Source organism: Ambystoma mexicanum, chromosome 7q, assembly GCF_040938575.1.
Source record: "Ambystoma mexicanum isolate Mex_15411 chromosome 7q, UKY_AmexF1_1, whole genome shotgun sequence".
Taxonomy (NCBI): domain Eukaryota; kingdom Metazoa; phylum Chordata; class Amphibia; order Caudata; family Ambystomatidae; genus Ambystoma; species Ambystoma mexicanum.
Window position 1 is genome coordinate 312,131,866 of NC_090941.1, and position 18,132 is coordinate 312,149,997.

Below are 18,132 nucleotides of genomic sequence, written 5' to 3' on the forward strand. Positions count from 1 at the left end.
CTACTGGGGGTGCATATAGTAGCTGTCCACCAGAGCAATCAAGGGAGCGGAAGCATGACTTGAGCACTCCGAATGTGCGCTCCACTATGGCCCTGGTTGCAATATGTGCTGCGTTGTATCTTACCTGGGGTGGTGTGGTTCCGTATGGGCATCATCATGTAGGTGCTCAGAGGGTAGGCACTGTCCCCTGGTAAGGTGATAATGGTTGTCATTAGTTGTGCTGGTGTATTTGTCTGTGTGTGACATGTTTGCATGTGCACAGGCATTTGTGCTCACCTAGGAGCCATGTGTCGCCATGCTTCCCAGCTTCCAGGGCCCGGCTCAGGGAAGACATTCTGAATATGAAACTATCATGGGTGGACCCGGGATAGTTTGCATAGACAGAGATGATGATTCCCTTGGCATCACATAGCACCTGCCCGTTGATGGAATGCCAGTGCTTGCGCTTTCGATAGATGTGCTCAGTGGCCCTAGGTGGACGTAGGGCCACATGGGTGCAATCTATGGCACCAAGCACTTTGGGGAAGTGTGCCACCCTGTAGAAGTCCAGGACCACGGACTGGCTTTCTGCAGGTGTTCTGGGCATGTATATGTGCCTGATGGACTGAGGGGCGCGCAGTGATGATTGCCAACACCTGGTGCAGGCAACGTGACTGCATGGCCTGTGATGAATTGGTTGATAATTGGGGGTTTCCCTTTGTTTTCTCTAGTGGCTCTATGATGAGGTCTCTCATATATGTATATCTCCCTGTCTTTTTAGAGTTGAATTGTTATTCTCCTGATGAAGGTGTAACTCAATTAAAGTTAAATACGCCGAAACCGGTTGAGAAACCAGTGATGAGGTCAACTTTGGACATCGATGTGACCCATCCTAAACTGATGACCACTTGAACTATCTGTTGTTGTGGCTTTTCATATATATTTATTATATATCTCTTTCTCTCTCTTTTTTATGAAGACAATAAGTAAATCAATTGTTATGACTTTTTTAGGATAAAGTTTTACCTTGCATGTATTATTGTGATGGATGTATGAATGGTTATTGGATGCCTGTGTACGAATGAGATGGATTATATGTGAAACTATGTGAAATTATGTGTTCTTAATTCCTTTCCTGCGATGTAAAATTATTGAGTGCTATGATTAATTCTCGATTAAAATTTGATATTTAAATAATGGATCAGGTTCAATTAAATTTCTTGATTCCTTCTGTCTCCAAAATTGCATCCTCTGGTTTTCTTCCGTAATTAGTAGTGCATGGCCTGCGAGACACCCCCAACTATGGCAGTTGTCCACTGAAATAACCCAGTGGCCAAAAAATGCAGTACATTGAAGACCTTATCCAAGGGGCTCAATGCTTGGGAGCACAGGGTGGGTGATGTGAGTTCATCCCCCACTCCCTGACCAGCTCTAGGATGATATGAGGTGGAAACCTATACTTGCCATAGACCTGGTCATCAGGCATCCCAAAAAGACTGGTCCTGGGCAAAAAAATGTGGGGCCTGGCTATTCTCCTCCTCCTGCGGTGTCCCACGATCATTGCTGCGAGGAACGGGACATTCATCGTAGCTGTATATTCTTGTTTGTCGTTTGCGCGCACTTTTATGCTGCGCAGGGGCGCTTCTGCCTGCTTTCGTGTGGCGGACGTAATTGTGTGTGTGCGTGTGTTTGGATGTGCGCGGGTTTTCACTATTCGATTCCATGAATATGTGTAGTTCGCGTGCGTGTGGGCGTTCCGTGTACTTCCCAGTGGTACTTCCCCAGTTACGCCCTTATTTTCACGCTTTGTTCCCCATTCCGTGTATTCCGCCCCTTGTTCCACCCCTTTTTGATGTGTGTGCTGACGTTGTGCGCTTTTGCTGTGTGCGTCGCGCACGGCGTTCGGGATGTGGAAGTGACGTGTGCGCCAGTGTGCACCACGCGCAGATTTGACACACATCCCGGAAAATACACGCGCAGGGCCTTCCATAAATCACACGCGTGTGATTCGCACACATGCGCCGGCTTTTTCACGCTTGCGGCAGCTTGAGCCACTGATTTTGGCGCACATTTATTCCATAAATTACCCTCTTTGTGTTTGAAAATAGTGCACCCATCTGTATGTACCGGGCAGTGCAGGCGCTTAGACCCATGTTGAATGACAAGGAGACACAATGTAGTCAAATGATAGAAAATGTCTCGCCTAGAGGTAGCAGCCCTGTATTTGGGATATTTTGGTGTCAACATGTCATTCTCTAGTACAGTAGCTGTGAATTTCAAGCACTGTAAAGCGAAATTGTCATTTGGTGCAGTCCTGAGGAAGAGGCGTTAACCATACAGACCAACCCCCTCATCCTGGTAAGTCTCCAATGAAGGAACAGTGTGATTTCTTTGGATAGTGTCCATAGAAGATGAGTCGAATAATTCTTTGGCGGATAAAAAAAGGTCTGCTGCGAGGGCGTTCCATTGAATTCCTATAGCAGCCATTTCGCTTGTTTGAATGATGATGAGGAAGCAGCCCTCCAAATGTGGGAGCGTTCAGAGGTATGTGGCAGTAGCAGGGCAGGACCTAGTCCTGGCAGTGAGTTAACTATCCAGAGGTCCAAGTGAAGATGATGCTAGGACCCGCCGCGTGACTGAGAGAGCTTAAGGTAGCAGGTCACCCTGACAGTCACATAAAGATATTTACAGATGAATATACACATTACATTTGTATTCATTAAGATTCAGATCCTTTCTGCGCTTGCAAAGAGGTTCTGCAAAGAGAAATGAACGAGCAGGTAGCGACCCTTGATTGCCAGTACTATGTACAGGCATACTGTTAGCAAAACACAGTCCTGGGATTCATAATTCGTCGAAATACCCAATTATACATGTATCACTTGACAAAAACAAAGTGGAAATCAAATGCCTGCGAGTGCAGCAATTTAAACATCTGCTCGGCTTAACACGGGCTTGTCAGAGTGCTCGTGCCCAATGTTCTGTTTTAGATGTATTTCCAGCATATGCAAATAGCTCAGTGAATAGCTCGCCAGATGGTTTCACTTGTTATTCCTTGTTGGAGCTGTGCTTGAATAAATTGGAAGAGAAATGCCATTTTTCCTACACCACTCATCCATTCTGACACATGTTTAGTATTGCATGCAGCTGAGAAAAATGGCCCAGCCATGATTTTCGATTTCAAAGGTCTCATCATCGGCCATGAGTTAAAGATGTTTTTTGAACGGGACACCAGGAAATTACAAATCGTGGGGGTGATTCAAGATGCAATGTTACATCTCACAGTAACCTGCGTTTATCTAAGTTACAAGTAGATATGATTGGATATTATTTTCAAATTCATAATGACTCACCCTGTGCCCCTAAGCCTCTGGCACATATTTTTGTTGTAAAGCCAGTGAACATAAACTAAACTGAAATAATAAGCATGCTACTCAGTGCATAGCCCCAACAAAGGAGCCACTTCACAAAAACAGGCAGGAATAGAAATAGAGGGGCTCTTTGATCCATAACTGATGCTACCCCTCCACCTCTCCCAGCACGCAAGCTCCGGATTCACGTGGGGATACAGGACCTGCATTAGCATTGACTGGCCTTAAAGGGCCCATCATTGTCAGCCCCATCCGTACCTTTTCACCTCTGGTTTAGGGGTGGAAAGGTAAACAATTAAAGCGTAACCAGATTATAAGTATTTCTATCAGGGGCTGAGAAATGCAGTATGTGCATAGCTCAGTCCTAAGCTGTGTGTTATATTAAGGTTCCTAGGCTCTTCAGGGTAAATCTACAGGTACGTTTATGTTATGATGTAAACTCAAATGAAAGACGGTAAACTAAATAACAATACGGAGACTGAGACGGAGGCACGTCTTATCCGCTTTAATGATAGCAGTTAACTAACTAACTTAGGCGGTAACCGCGCCTCCCAATGCGCGCAACGCGCTTAACAGAAAGAGAGGACAGACCCTCTTGCTCTGATTGATGAGCATAGAGAGGGGACGCCACCGTTTATTTGAGTATGTTCTTTATGTTCATTAGATCTAAGATAACACAGGACACACCATTACATACAGCCACTGGCCACCCTTGCCCAGGCTAACTGTCCCCTCTATTCAAACCAACACATTCCATACTACCTGACATCACTCGGCAACATTCCACACCTCCAAGCTCAGAAGCACTACACACCCATAACGTGCATGCACATTACAGCACTGTGCTTTCCCCTGTGCCTGGCATGCCCCAGGCCATGCCACCCCCCATAGTGGATAAGGAATGAGCTCTGGGATGTGGCACCCACTCTTGTACACCCCAGAACTCCCTCACTCGAGGAAATCAGCTGCAAAACCTTCCTTTGAGAGTCCACGACCCGTCGATGTGGGCATTGCCATTCACATATGTTGCACTCGGCACATGCGAATGAGGACATATAGTTGTGATTTGGCCCCACATTGTTTTGTTGTACAGTTGGAACATTACTAATACTATACACAAAAGTGTGAACAGTGCTGAAAAAAAGAGGCCACCGCACTGCACCATGGCACCGTCAATCAAAATGTAGCCATTATGCAATAACTGCCCTAATTCTGTCGAAAAACAGTGTAGGCATGGCATGAGAACAACATAAAATGTATAAGTAAAAAAATTTAAACAAAACACATTTTGGGCTGCTCTTTAATCAACATTTCTGCAATTGGTTTTTAGAGACTGATAAAATGAACTAAAAAGACTGAGATCATATACGTGTTAAAACTATTCATTGCCCTGCAGTAGAAAAGAAGAATTACCATTGAATTACCATCACAAGCAAAACTGAAGAGGTAGAGGCTTGTGGTTGGTGTAGAGTGATATGAGGCTCTTATGGGTGCATACTCTAGTTATATCTGTTTCTTCTGCAGTGTGATGGTGTGTCAGATTAAAGCTGTAGAAAGAGAAGAAGAGGAGGTGTGAGTAGCATTAGAAGATGGGCTGGAGAATGCATAAGTAGGGTTCATGAATGCATCAACCAGGTTGTAATGGAGGGCCCCAAATCCTAGTCCTGATCAGACCTGGTAGGCTGGAAAATCCTGGGCCCAAAAATGGAAGAGTCAGAGTAAATGAAAAATGCCCGTTTTTATTTAACAATTGGAAAAACAGAGGAAGCAGTCAAGCACGCAAGTCTCAAAGCTCTCTAACTTCATAATGCAAAACAACGGTTTAAAAGAGAAAAATATGGCACTTCTGATGTTACACCTTATCTTAGTAAAACCTACTGGAAGGTGGGATTGTGTTAGTTGTACCATATACATAAGGGTCTATATGGGTCACCATTCTCATTGGTTTTACTCTGATGGCACCGGGTAAAACCACCTCTAAATTGATAATTGCAATCGTATGTCATCTTTGCATCTTTGGATTGGTTTGTGCAACTGTTGCAAAACAACACCTTTTGAGAGCACTGATTGGTCGCATCGGCTCTGCCAACCTTGATTATTTGACAGGTCATCAGCATATGAGCAACAATTTTTGGCACAGGGATAGACATCAAGGTGCAGTTTTTCCCAATTATAACACACAAGCTCTGATTTCCTAGGCCACAAGCCATGGCTTCAGCTTTGAACTAGGCTCTATCTTGGATCGTTCATCATGAGAATTAGGAGGGAGTGAAGGTCTCGGCTTTCCTCTTTCTGGAGTTAATGAATAGCCCTTGTTCTTCTTCTCTCTGTCACATGTGAGGAGACCATGTTTTGAATTATTATCGTAGGCTTTTACTAGGATTTCAACCTATTTTATTCTGGGTGCTATTACCCACTCTGTCTGCCGGAGACTTGTTCACGCTAATTTTCTCTCAGTATTTGCCTTAATTAAGGAGCACCTGGTCCTCGAAGGTTGTCTTGCTGCTTATGTCATCTAAGAAAAATATGTCTTGCGCTTGGAAACTGTTTATCTATTGTGCTTTTCGGTACCCGTCCAAGCCTCCCTTTTTTATTCAATTAGCATGAGGCGCTGAGGCAGCTACTGCCTTGCTTATTCATCTTTAGTCCTTTTAGCTAATTCAGCGGGTTTGTTTTTCCTGCAGGTTCGATGTTCCTCCAAGCTTTCCCGTTCATTTCAGCTTGGCAGAGCTGTCCATTTTATCCAAATTGTCTGCTCTTTACTGTTGCGTTTCTGCATTAAGCAAGCATTATATGTATTCCTATACATAATACATTACAGTGGATATATATTTGATTATGTTCTCTAGTGTCTATTGTGCATAATGTCTATTATTCATGTATAAATGCAGGTTGACCTACTGTTCGTGTAGCTTCATGATGAATGTATATCTGTTTCACGTCTCGTGAGTCTACATGTGTTAGAGGTGGAATGAAGTCCTTGTTTTCGTCATTTCTTGGGTGCAGCAGGTTAATATATGCCAGATCTTGTAGGCTCATCTCTTCTTTCAGCATTCTAGGGTAAGGCTGATAGGGTCCTCTTAGCCAATAATGCCTTTCGTGTCCGCAATATGGCGGTGTAGGGGGGCAATCGCCAAGACTGATACACTTCTCTCATTGCTACAGTATAGAGGCGGAGGAGGGGCTGACGCCCTGGATGATGCATTCATCTGCCTCTCAACAGGGTATATCAACAAACACACCTTGAAGAATAAAAGGAATAGCTACTAGAAGTAACTGGTTGAATGTGTTAGTAGTACAAAATTACCATGAAATGGTTGGCCAGTATTAGGGAATGTAAAAGGATAACATAAATGTATCTCTGCAGTTTCCTTGGCAATGAGAGCATTTACTACATGTCAGGGAGTATAGCCTTACAATATTCCTTATGTAATGTGGCAAAGAGTGTGTGGAGTGGCAGTATCTCCATTGTCTCGGGAGGATAGCTCAGCGGCAATGTGCTTGCCTTAGAAGCAAGACAACACGGAGCAGCACAGGTTCGATCCCCGGGTCCGTGCTTAGAAACCTCTGGGTATTAAGCACATTATAAATAACCAATCACATCATATAATTATGAGGCAGTGTGAGGCTCCTGATCTGCCAGGCGAAAAAGTGATCAGAGCCCCCACCTTCGCCCCCCCAAGAGTGAGCCGAATTGACTGGACCCTACAGGAAGTTTGGTGGTCAACTGGAAGAGGTTTTGTGGTGAATCGCCCCAGTGGACACCGAGATCTTCCTGCACAAAGTTTCACTGAGAACTGGAGGCCAGCGAGCCTACCTCGCAGTTCCGCACTATCTTCAGCATTAGGAGCTGTTGGCCTGCAGCACCTCAGGAGGCCTGCAACCCCAGGTACAGTCTTTCTGTCTGGCCCTGGTGACTGCCGCACATCCCCTGTGGGTGAACAGGGCCCACTCCGGGTACCCCGGGAGGTGTCAGATTTGACCGGGGAGACTCAGGGTGTCCCCGCAGGCGGACTGCGGTTAGCCCCCCTACAACCTGTGGTTGGGAGTATCGTGGCTGAGGCCAAGGAGGAGGAACATCAGAGAGGATACTTTTGCTGGTCCAGGCAGGGAGAGTGTGCTTTCCCCCGGCGGAGATCCCCCTGTAAAGAAGCGGCTGCTGAAGCCAGCACCTTGCATACACAGATGCACTGCATTGAGGCTGGGCCTGCACAAGGGGGCCTAGGAGAAGGAGAGAAGGATAAGGCTGAGCGTGGCCTGGGGCCCTGAAGTGAAGCGCAAGAGAAGAGGTGAGAGGGGATATTCCGCCCACCGCCTGGGAAAAAGGAAGAAAAACAGTGGAGGGGGGAAGCAGAGGAAATAAAAAGAACATTACAAAAGTGAATGACATTGCAGGGGGCTGCTCAGGCGGAAGGCTCCTGCCAATACTCTGAGAACAGGGGCGGGGGGTCTGCTGTGCCTCTGCAAGGTCGCTCATCCAGACCCATCAGGCCTTGTTCGTGGTGCTGGGTAGATATTAACAGGACATATATATCAGCAGGGATCATGGAAAAAGAGGGCTGCATGAGCCGGAGCTCCTGTTCATGTCAGCCAACAAGAGTTGATATTGGACAGATCTACTTCATGCCTGCACTAAGATACGCTGACATTGACAGGCAATGAGGCTGGTGCTCACTTTGAGAGCTCCAATTGTGTCCCAACGAGCCCTGGCTCCTCATATGCGACATCCGTGAATGGGGCGACTGAGGCGTTGCAAGTAGTCAGAGAAAGGCTCTACATCACTGGAGAGAGTGCGCCGCAGTTCTTCAGTAAGCCTCAGAAGTCACTGTTGCACTGCACGGCTCCAAACCACACAGAATTCAAAACAAATTCCACTGACTTTGAGTGATTGGGCCTGAGCACAGGGGCTGCGATCTGGGACAGAACCACAAGATGCCTGAGACTGCATGGTGGCCCGCTCCCCTCTCATGTGCGGTAAACCCTACTGCACCAGCACTGCTGTAACAGTGTAATACATGTAGTGCCATTGCCCACCATTAGTTCCCCCAATAGTTGATTTGGAAACGCTGGCAGCGTACTCGCACACACCATGACAACCACCCCTGCCCTGACTAGCACTTCTCCATCTTTCACAACCAGAAACCATCAACTCCAAACCCGCACCAGAAGACCTACCTTTGCCATCACCAGCCTTCCTCCATCACTCACCACCAGGAACTATCATCTCCAATCCTGCATCAGGAGACGCTGCACACCCCACCCACTCCCCCATCCACAGCTCCTCCCCCATCCATACCAGAAACAAGTTCCTCTGTATGCGCACATGGCCCCACTGCCACTTACCGATACCATTCCTCTCAAATGTGCCTTAATCAATGCTAGGTCAGTCCCAGCTCATGCTCCTGAGATCCATGACCTCCTGACTTCCAACAACCTTGACTTGCTTGCCATGTGTGAAACATGGCTCCATCCCGCCGCTGGCCCTGCATCATTCATTGCCATCCCTGCTGGGTACGCCATCCTACGGAACGACAGAATCCTCAACAGAAGTGACAGAGTCACACTCATCTTCAAAAACACCCTTGCCATCAGAACCACCAACTTGAGCCCTATCCCTAACTGCCAATCACTCGCCACCAAGCTCTTCATTTCACCAATATGCACCAGCATTCTCCACCTCATCTCCTGACCCCTGGCCCCATTGCCTCAGTTGAGGAAGATCTCTTACATGTCATCAATCCCTCATTATAACCAGGCTCCAAATTCATCATTTTAGGTGACCTCAACCTGGGCATCAACGACCCCTCTGACATACACGCCAAAAGTGTAAACATGTCTCTCGATCATGCTATCAATGACCCATCTCAAATCCATGGCCACACCCTTGATTGGATTGCTGATCTCAACTGCAACATCTCCTGCCCAACCATCTTGACCTGGCTATGGTCAGATCACCACACCATCACCTTTGACATCCCGATGGGCAACCTGCCCTCCTCCTGCCACACAATGAAACCTAATGGCCTAGCACGCTGCACCAAAAAGCTAACCAAGGACCACCTCCTACCATTCTTTGAAGACCTCAAGAACCCAACCAACAGAACAACTGACACCTGTGGCCCTAGTTGATCTCTGCAACGCCACGATTGCTCAAGCAGTCGACATACCCACCCCGCTGAAACAGCACAAAGCCAAAACTGCTCTAAAGAAAAACTCATGGTTGACCCCTGAGCTCTTTGCTTCGCGCACTCTAAAACGTGCTGCAGAAATGACTTGGAGGAAAAATCCTTCTTCAGCACGGCTCCAAACCACACAGAATTCAAAACAAATTCCACTGACTTTGAGTGATTGGGCCTGAGCACAGGGGCTGCGATCTGGGACAGAACCACAAGATGCCTGAGACTGCATGGTGGCCCGCTCCCCTCTCATGTGCGGTAAACCCTACTGCACCAGCACTGCTGTAACAGTGTAATACATGTAGTGCCATTGCCCACCATTAGTTCCCCCAATAGTGGATTTGGAAATGCTGGCAGCGTACTCGCACACACCATGACAACCACCCCTGCCCTGACTAGCACTTCTCCATCTTTCACAACCAGAAACCATCAACTCCAAACCCGCACCAGAAGACCTACCTTTGCCATCACCAGCCTTCCTCCATCACTCACCACCAGGAACTATCATCTCCAATCCTGCATCAGGAGACGCTGCACACCCCACCCACTCCCCCATTCACAGCTCCTCCCCCATCCATACCAGAAACAAGTTCCTCTGTATGCGCACATGGCCCCACTGCCACTTACCGATACCATTCCTCTCAAATGTGCCTTAATCAATGCTAGGTCAGTCCCAGCTCATGCTCCTGAGATCCATGACCTCCTGACTTCCAACAACCTTGACTTGCTTGCCATGTGTGAAACATGGCTCCATCCCGCCGCTGGCCCTGCATCATTCATTGCCATCCCTGCTGGGTACGCCATCCTACGGAACGACAGAATCCTCAACAGAAGTGACAGAGTCACACTCATCTTCAAAAACACCCTTGCCATCAGAACCACCAACTTGAGCCCTATCCCTAACTGCCAATCACTCGCCACCAAGCTCTTCATTTCACCAATATGCACCAGCATTCTCCACCTCATCTCCTGACCCCTGGCCCCATTGCCTCAGTTGAGGAAGATCTCTTACATGTCATCAATCCCTCATTATAACCAGGCTCCAAATTCATCATTTTAGGTGACCTCAACCTGGGCATCAACGACCCCTCTGACATACACGCCAAAAGTGTAAACATGTCTCTCGATCATGCTATCAATGACCCATCTCAAATCCATGGCCACACCCTTGATTGGATTGCTGATCTCAACTGCAACATCTCCTGCCCAACCATCTTGACCTGGCTATGGTCAGATCACCACACCATCACCTTTGACATCCCGATGGGCAACCTGCCCTCCTCCTGCCACACAATGAAACCTAATGGCCTAGCACGCTGCACCAAAAAGCTAACCAAGGACCACCTCCTACCATTCTTTGAAGACCTCAAGAACCCAACCAACAGAACAACTGACACCTGTGGCCCTAGTTGATCTCTGCAACGCCACGATTGCTCAAGCAGTCGACATACCCACCCCGCTGAAACAGCACAAAGCCAAAACTGCTCTAAAGAAAAACTCATGGTTGACCCCTGAGCTCTTTGCTTCGCGCACTCTAAAACGTGCTGCAGAAATGACTTGGAGGAAAAATCCTTCTTCAGCACGGCTCCAAACCACACAGAATTCAAAACAAATTCCACTGACTTTGAGTGATTGGGCCTGAGCACAGGGGCTGCGATCTGGGACAGAACCACAAGATGCCTGAGACTGCATGGTGGCCCGCTCCCCTCTCATGTGCGGTAAACCCTACTGCACCAGCACTGCTGTAACAGTGTAATACATGTAGTGCCATTGCCCACCATTAGTTCCCCCAATAGTGGATTTGGAAACGCTGGCAGCGTACTCGCACACACCATGACAACCACCCCTGCCCTGACTAGCACTTCTCCATCTTTCACAACCAGAAACCATCAACTCCAAACCCGCACCAGAAGACCTACCTTTGCCATCACCAGCCTTCCTCCATCACTCACCACCAGGAACTATCATCTCCAATCCTGCATCAGGAGACGCTGCACACCCCACCCACTCCCCCATCCACAGCTCCTCCCCCATCCATACCAGAAACAAGTTCCTCTGTATGCGCACATGGCCCCACTGCCACTTACCGATACCATTCCTCTCAAATGTGCCTTAATCAATGCTAGGTCAGTCCCAGCTCATGCTCCTGAGATCCATGACCTCCTGACTTCCAACAACCTTGACTTGCTTGCCATGTGTGAAACATGGCTCCATCCCGCCGCTGGCCCTGCATCATTCATTGCCATCCCTGCTGGGTACGCCATCCTACAGAACGACAGAATCCTCAACAGAAGTGACAGAGTCACACTCATCTTCAAAAACACCCTTGCCATCAGAACCACCAACTTGAGCCCTATCCCTAACTGCCAATCACTCGCCACCAAGCTCTTCATTTCACCAATATGCACCAGCATTCTCCACCTCATCTCCTGACCCCTGGCCCCATTGCCTCAGTTGAGGAAGATCTCTTACATGTCATCAATCCCTCATTATAACCAGGCTCCAAATTCATCATTTTAGGTGACCTCAACCTGGGCATCAACGACCCCTCTGACATACACGCCAAAAGTGTAAACATGTCTCTCGATCATGCTATCAATGACCCATCCCAAATCCATGGCCACACCCTTGATTGGATTGCTGATCTCAACTGCAACATCTCCTGCCCAACCATCTTGACCTGGCTATGGTCAGATCACCACACCATCACCTTTGACATCCCGATGGGCAACCTGCCCTCCTCCTGCCACACAATGAAACCTAATGGCCTAGCACGCTGCACCAAAAAGCTAACCAAGGACCACCTCCTACCATTCTTTGAAGACCTCAAGAACCCAACCAACAGAACAACTGACACCTGTGGCCCTAGTTGATCTCTGCAACGCCACGATTGCTCAAGCAGTCGACATACCCACCCCGCTGAAACAGCACAAAGCCAAAACTGCTCTAAAGAAAAACTCATGGTTGACCCCTGAGCTCTTTGCTTCGCGCACTCTAAAACGTGCTGCAGAAATGACTTGGAGGAAAAATCCTTCTTCAGCACGGCTCCAAACCACACAGAATTCAAAACAAATTCCACTGACTTTGAGTGATTGGGCCTGAGCACAGGGGCTGCGATCTGGGACAGAACCACAAGATGCCTGAGACTGCATGGTGGCCCGCTCCCCTCTCATGTGCGGTAAACCCTACTGCACCAGCACTGCTGTAACAGTGTAATACATGTAGTGCCATTGCCCACCATTAGTTCCCCCAATAGTGGATTTGGAAACGCTGGCAGCGTACTCGCACACACCATGACAACCACCCCTGCCCTGACTAGCACTTCTCCATCTTTCACAACCAGAAACCATCAACTCCAAACCCGCACCAGAAGACCTACCTTTGCCATCACCAGCCTTCCTCCATCACTCACCACCAGGAACTATCATCTCCAATCCTGCATCAGGAGACGCTGCACACCCCACCCACTCCCCCATCCACAGCTCCTCCCCCATCCATACCAGAAACAAGTTCCTCTGTATGCGCACATGGCCCCACGGCCACTTACCGATACCATTCCTCTCAAATGTGCCTTAATCAATGCTAGGTCAGTCCCAGCTCATGCTCCTGAGATCCATGACCTCCTGACTTCCAACAACCTTGACTTGCTTGCCATGTGTGAAACATGGCTCCATCCCGCCGCTGGCCCTGCATCATTCATTGCCATCCCTGCTGGGTACGCCATCCTACGGAACGACAGAATCCTCAACAGAAGTGACAGAGTCACACTCATCTTCAAAAACACCCTTGCCATCAGAACCACCAACTTGAGCCCTATCCCTAACTGCCAATCACTCGCCACCAAGCTCTTCATTTCACCAATATGCACCAGCATTCTCCACCTCATCTCCTGACCCCTGGCCCCATTGCCTCAGTTGAGGAAGATCTCTTACATGTCATCAATCCCTCATTATAACCAGGCTCCAAATTCATCATTTTAGGTGACCTCAACCTGGGCATCAACGACCCCTCTGACATACACGCCAAAAGTGTAAACATGTCTCTCGATCATGCTATCAATGACCCATCCCAAATCCATGGCCACACCCTTGATTGGATTGCTGATCTCAACTGCAACATCTCCTGCCCAACCATCTTGACCTGGCTATGGTCAGATCACCACACCATCACCTTTGACATCCCGATGGGCAACCTGCCCTCCTCCTGCCACACAATGAAACCTAATGGCCTAGCACGCTGCACCAAAAAGCTAACCAAGGACCACCTCCTACCATTCTTTGAAGACCTCAAGAACCCAACCAACAGAACAACTGACACCTGTGGCCCTAGTTGATCTCTGCAACGCCACGATTGCTCAAGCAGTCGACATACCCACCCCGCTGAAACAGCACAAAGCCAAAACTGCTCTAAAGAAAAACTCATGGTTGACCCCTGAGCTCTTTGCTTCGCGCACTCTAAAACGTGCTGCAGAAATGACTTGGAGGAAAAATCCTTCTTCAGCACGGCTCCAAACCACACAGAATTCAAAACAAATTCCACTGACTTTGAGTGATTGGGCCTGAGCACAGGGGCTGCGATCTGGGACAGAACCACAAGATGCCTGAGACTGCATGGTGGCCCGCTCCCCTCTCATGTGCGGTAAACCCTACTGCACCAGCACTGCTGTAACAGTGTAATACATGTAGTGCCATTGCCCACCATTAGTTCCCCCAATAGTGGATTTGGAAACGCTGGCAGCGTACTCGCACACACCATGACAACCACCCCTGCCCTGACTAGCACTTCTCCATCTTTCACAACCAGAAACCATCAACTCCAAACCCGCACCAGAAGACCTACCTTTGCCATCACCAGCCTTCCTCCATCACTCACCACCAGGAACTATCATCTCCAATCCTGCATCAGGAGACGCTGCACACCCCACCCACTCCCCCATCCACAGCTCCTCCCCCATCCATACCAGAAACAAGTTCCTCTGTATGCGCACATGGCCCCACTGCCACTTACCGATACCATTCCTCTCAAATGTGCCTTAATCAATGCTAGGTCAGTCCCAGCTCATGCTCCTGAGATCCATGACCTCCTGACTTCCAACAACCTTGACTTGCTTGCCATGTGTGAAACATGGCTCCATCCCGCCGCTGGCCCTGCATCATTCATTGCCATCCCTGCTGGGTACGCCATCCTACGGAACGACAGAAATCTCAACAGAAGTGACAGAGTCACACTCATCTTCAAAAACACCCTTGCCATCAGAACCACCAACTTGAGCCCTATCCCTAACTGCCAATCATTTGCCACCAAGCTCTTCATTTCACCAATATGCACCAGCATTCTCCACCTCATCTCCTGACCCCTGGCCCCATTGCCTCAGTTGAGGAAGATCTCTTACATGTCATCAATCCCTCATTATAACCAGGCTCCAAATTCATCATTTTAGGTGACCTCAACCTGGGCATCAACGACCCCTCTGACATACACGCCAAAAGTGTAAACATGTCTCTCGATCATGCTATCAATGACCCATCCCAAATCCATGGCCACACCCTTGATTGGATTGCTGATCTCAACTGCAACATCTCCTGCCCAACCATCTTGACCTGGCTATGGTCAGATCACCACACCATCACCTTTGACATCCCGATGGGCAACCTGCCCTCCTCCTGCCACACAATGAAACCTAATGGCCTAGCACGCTGCACCAAAAAGCTAACCAAGGACCACCTCCTACCATTCTTTGAAGACCTCAAGAACCCAACCAACAGAACAACTGACACCTGTGGCCCTAGTTGATCTCTGCAACGCCACGATTGCTCAAGCAGTCGACATACCCACCCCGCTGAAACAGCACAAAGCCAAAACTGCTCTAAAGAAAAACTCATGGTTGACCCCTGAGCTCTTTGCTTCGCGCACTCTAAAACGTGCTGCAGAAATGACTTGGAGGAAAAATCCTTCTTCAGCACGGCTCCAAACCACACAGAATTCAAAACAAATTCCACTGACTTTGAGTGATTGGGCCTGAGCACAGGGGCTGCGATCTGGGACAGAACCACAAGATGCCTGAGACTGCATGGTGGCCCGCTCCCCTCTCATGTGCGGTAAACCCTACTGCACCAGCACTGCTGTAACAGTGTAATACATGTAGTGCCATTGCCCACCATTAGTTCCCCCAATAGTGGATTTGGAAACGCTGGCAGCGTACTCGCACACACCATGACAACCACCCCTGCCCTGACTAGCACTTCTCCATCTTTCACAACCAGAAACCATCAACTCCAAACCCGCACCAGAAGACCTACCTTTGCCATCACCAGCCTTCCTCCATCACTCACCACCAGGAACTATCATCTCCAATCCTGCATCAGGAGACGCTGCACACCCCACCCACTCCCCCATCCACAGCTCCTCCCCCATCCATACCAGAAACAAGTTCCTCTGTATGCGCACATGGCCCCACTGCCACTTACCGATACCATTCCTCTCAAATGTGCCTTAATCAATGCTAGGTCAGTCCCAGCTCATGCTCCTGAGATCCATGACCTCCTGACTTCCAACAACCTTGACTTGCTTGCCATGTGTGAAACATGGCTCCATCCCGCCGCTGGCCCTGCATCATTCATTGCCATCCCTGCTGGGTACGCCATCCTACGGAACGACAGAATCCTCAACAGAAGTGACAGAGTCACACTCATCTTCAAAAACACCCTTGCCATCAGAACCACCAACTTGAGCCCTATCCCTAACTGCCAATCACTCGCCACCAAGCTCTTCATTTCACCAATATGCACCAGCATTCTCCACCTCATCTCCTGACCCCTGGCCCCATTGCCTCAGTTGAGGAAGATCTCTTACATGTCATCAATCCCTCATTATAACCAGGCTCCAAATTCATCATTTTAGGTGACCTCAACCTGGGCATCAACGACCCCTCTGACATACACGCCAAAAGTGTAAACATGTCTCTCGATCATGCTATCAATGACCCATCCCAAATCCATGGCCACACCCTTGATTGGATTGCTGATCTCAACTGCAACATCTCCTGCCCAACCATCTTGACCTGGCTATGGTCAGATCACCACACCATCACCTTTGACATCCCGATGGGCAACCTGCCCTCCTCCTGCCACACAATGAAACCTAATGGCCTAGCACGCTGCACCAAAAAGCTAACCAAGGACCACCTCCTACCATTCTTTGAAGACCTCAAGAACCCAACCAACAGAACAACTGACACCTGTGTCCCTAGTTGATCTCTGCAACGCCACGATTGCTCGAGCAGTCGACATACCCACCCCGCTGAAACAGCACAAAGCCAAAACTGCTCTAAAGAAAAACTCATGGTTGACCCCTGAGCTCTTTGCTTCGCGCACTCTAAAACGTGCTGCAGAAATGACTTGGAGGAAAAATCCTTCTTCAGCTAAGAAAGTCCAATTCATTTCTCACGCCAAAGAGTACAAAAAGGCCATACACACCGCCAAAGCCAACAGCTACAACAAGAGAATAGAAAGCACCAATTCTAATTCTTGTGAACTCCTCACTATCTTACGTGAACTCGAGTCTCCAGTCATCCTTCCCACCGTTCACACAGTAGACGACGGCTGGTGCACCAAGGTGCAAGAAGCTCTTACAGGACAAATCTGCACACTCCAGAAAAAATCTGCTCCAGCAATAAGCCACCCGAGCCAAACCATCACCCTCCTCTCACCCTGCGTCACCACACTCCCCATCCTCCACGCCTTTTTACTTTCACCCTACCTCAGAACTGGAAGGAGCCAACATAGTCAAAGGCCTCAAGCAATCCTGATGCCAAGGTGACATTTGCCCAGCCACCATCATCAAAGACTGCGCAGAGTCACTCACACCATTCATCACAGCCATAACAATGCCTCCTTCTCCTCAAAAACTGTTCCAGCATCCCTGAAAAAAGCATGAATTCTCCTGCTACTAAATAAAACTCCCTTGAACCCTCCACCCTTACCATCTACCGTCCCATCACAACAGTGCCCTTCATTCTAAAGATCCTCGACCATGCAGCCCACATCCAAGTATAACAATACCTTGAATCCAGCAACATTCCTCAGCACCATCAATCAGGCTTCGTCAGAAGGCATGGCATTGAAACTGCCCTGCTTGATCTGAAAAATCAACTAAACGACATCAAAGACACAGCAAAACTGTTTTGCTCCTCATGCTGGATTTCTCAGCTGCGTTTGATCTTGTCGACTATCAGTTTCTCTGCTATCACCTCACCACCACAGCAAACTTTTCTCCTGCAGCCACTGACTAGACCAAATCCTTCCCAGCTGATAGATCCAACTGGGTCTTCATAGACAATCATGCCTCCTCACCCACACCAGATACCTGCGGCAGCCCCCAAGGTTCTTGCCATTCCCCAACTGTTTAACATCTATACAAACCACTCTTCTCTCACCTAGATGTCCTCAGCATCTCCTACACGAACTATGCTGATGACACCCACATTCCCCCCCTCTCAGGCTCTCACCACCAAGATACTGCTACCGTCAACTCAGTCTACAACATCGTACAAAACTGGATGGCAACACACATGCTATGCCTAAATAACGATAAAACCGAGATTCTCA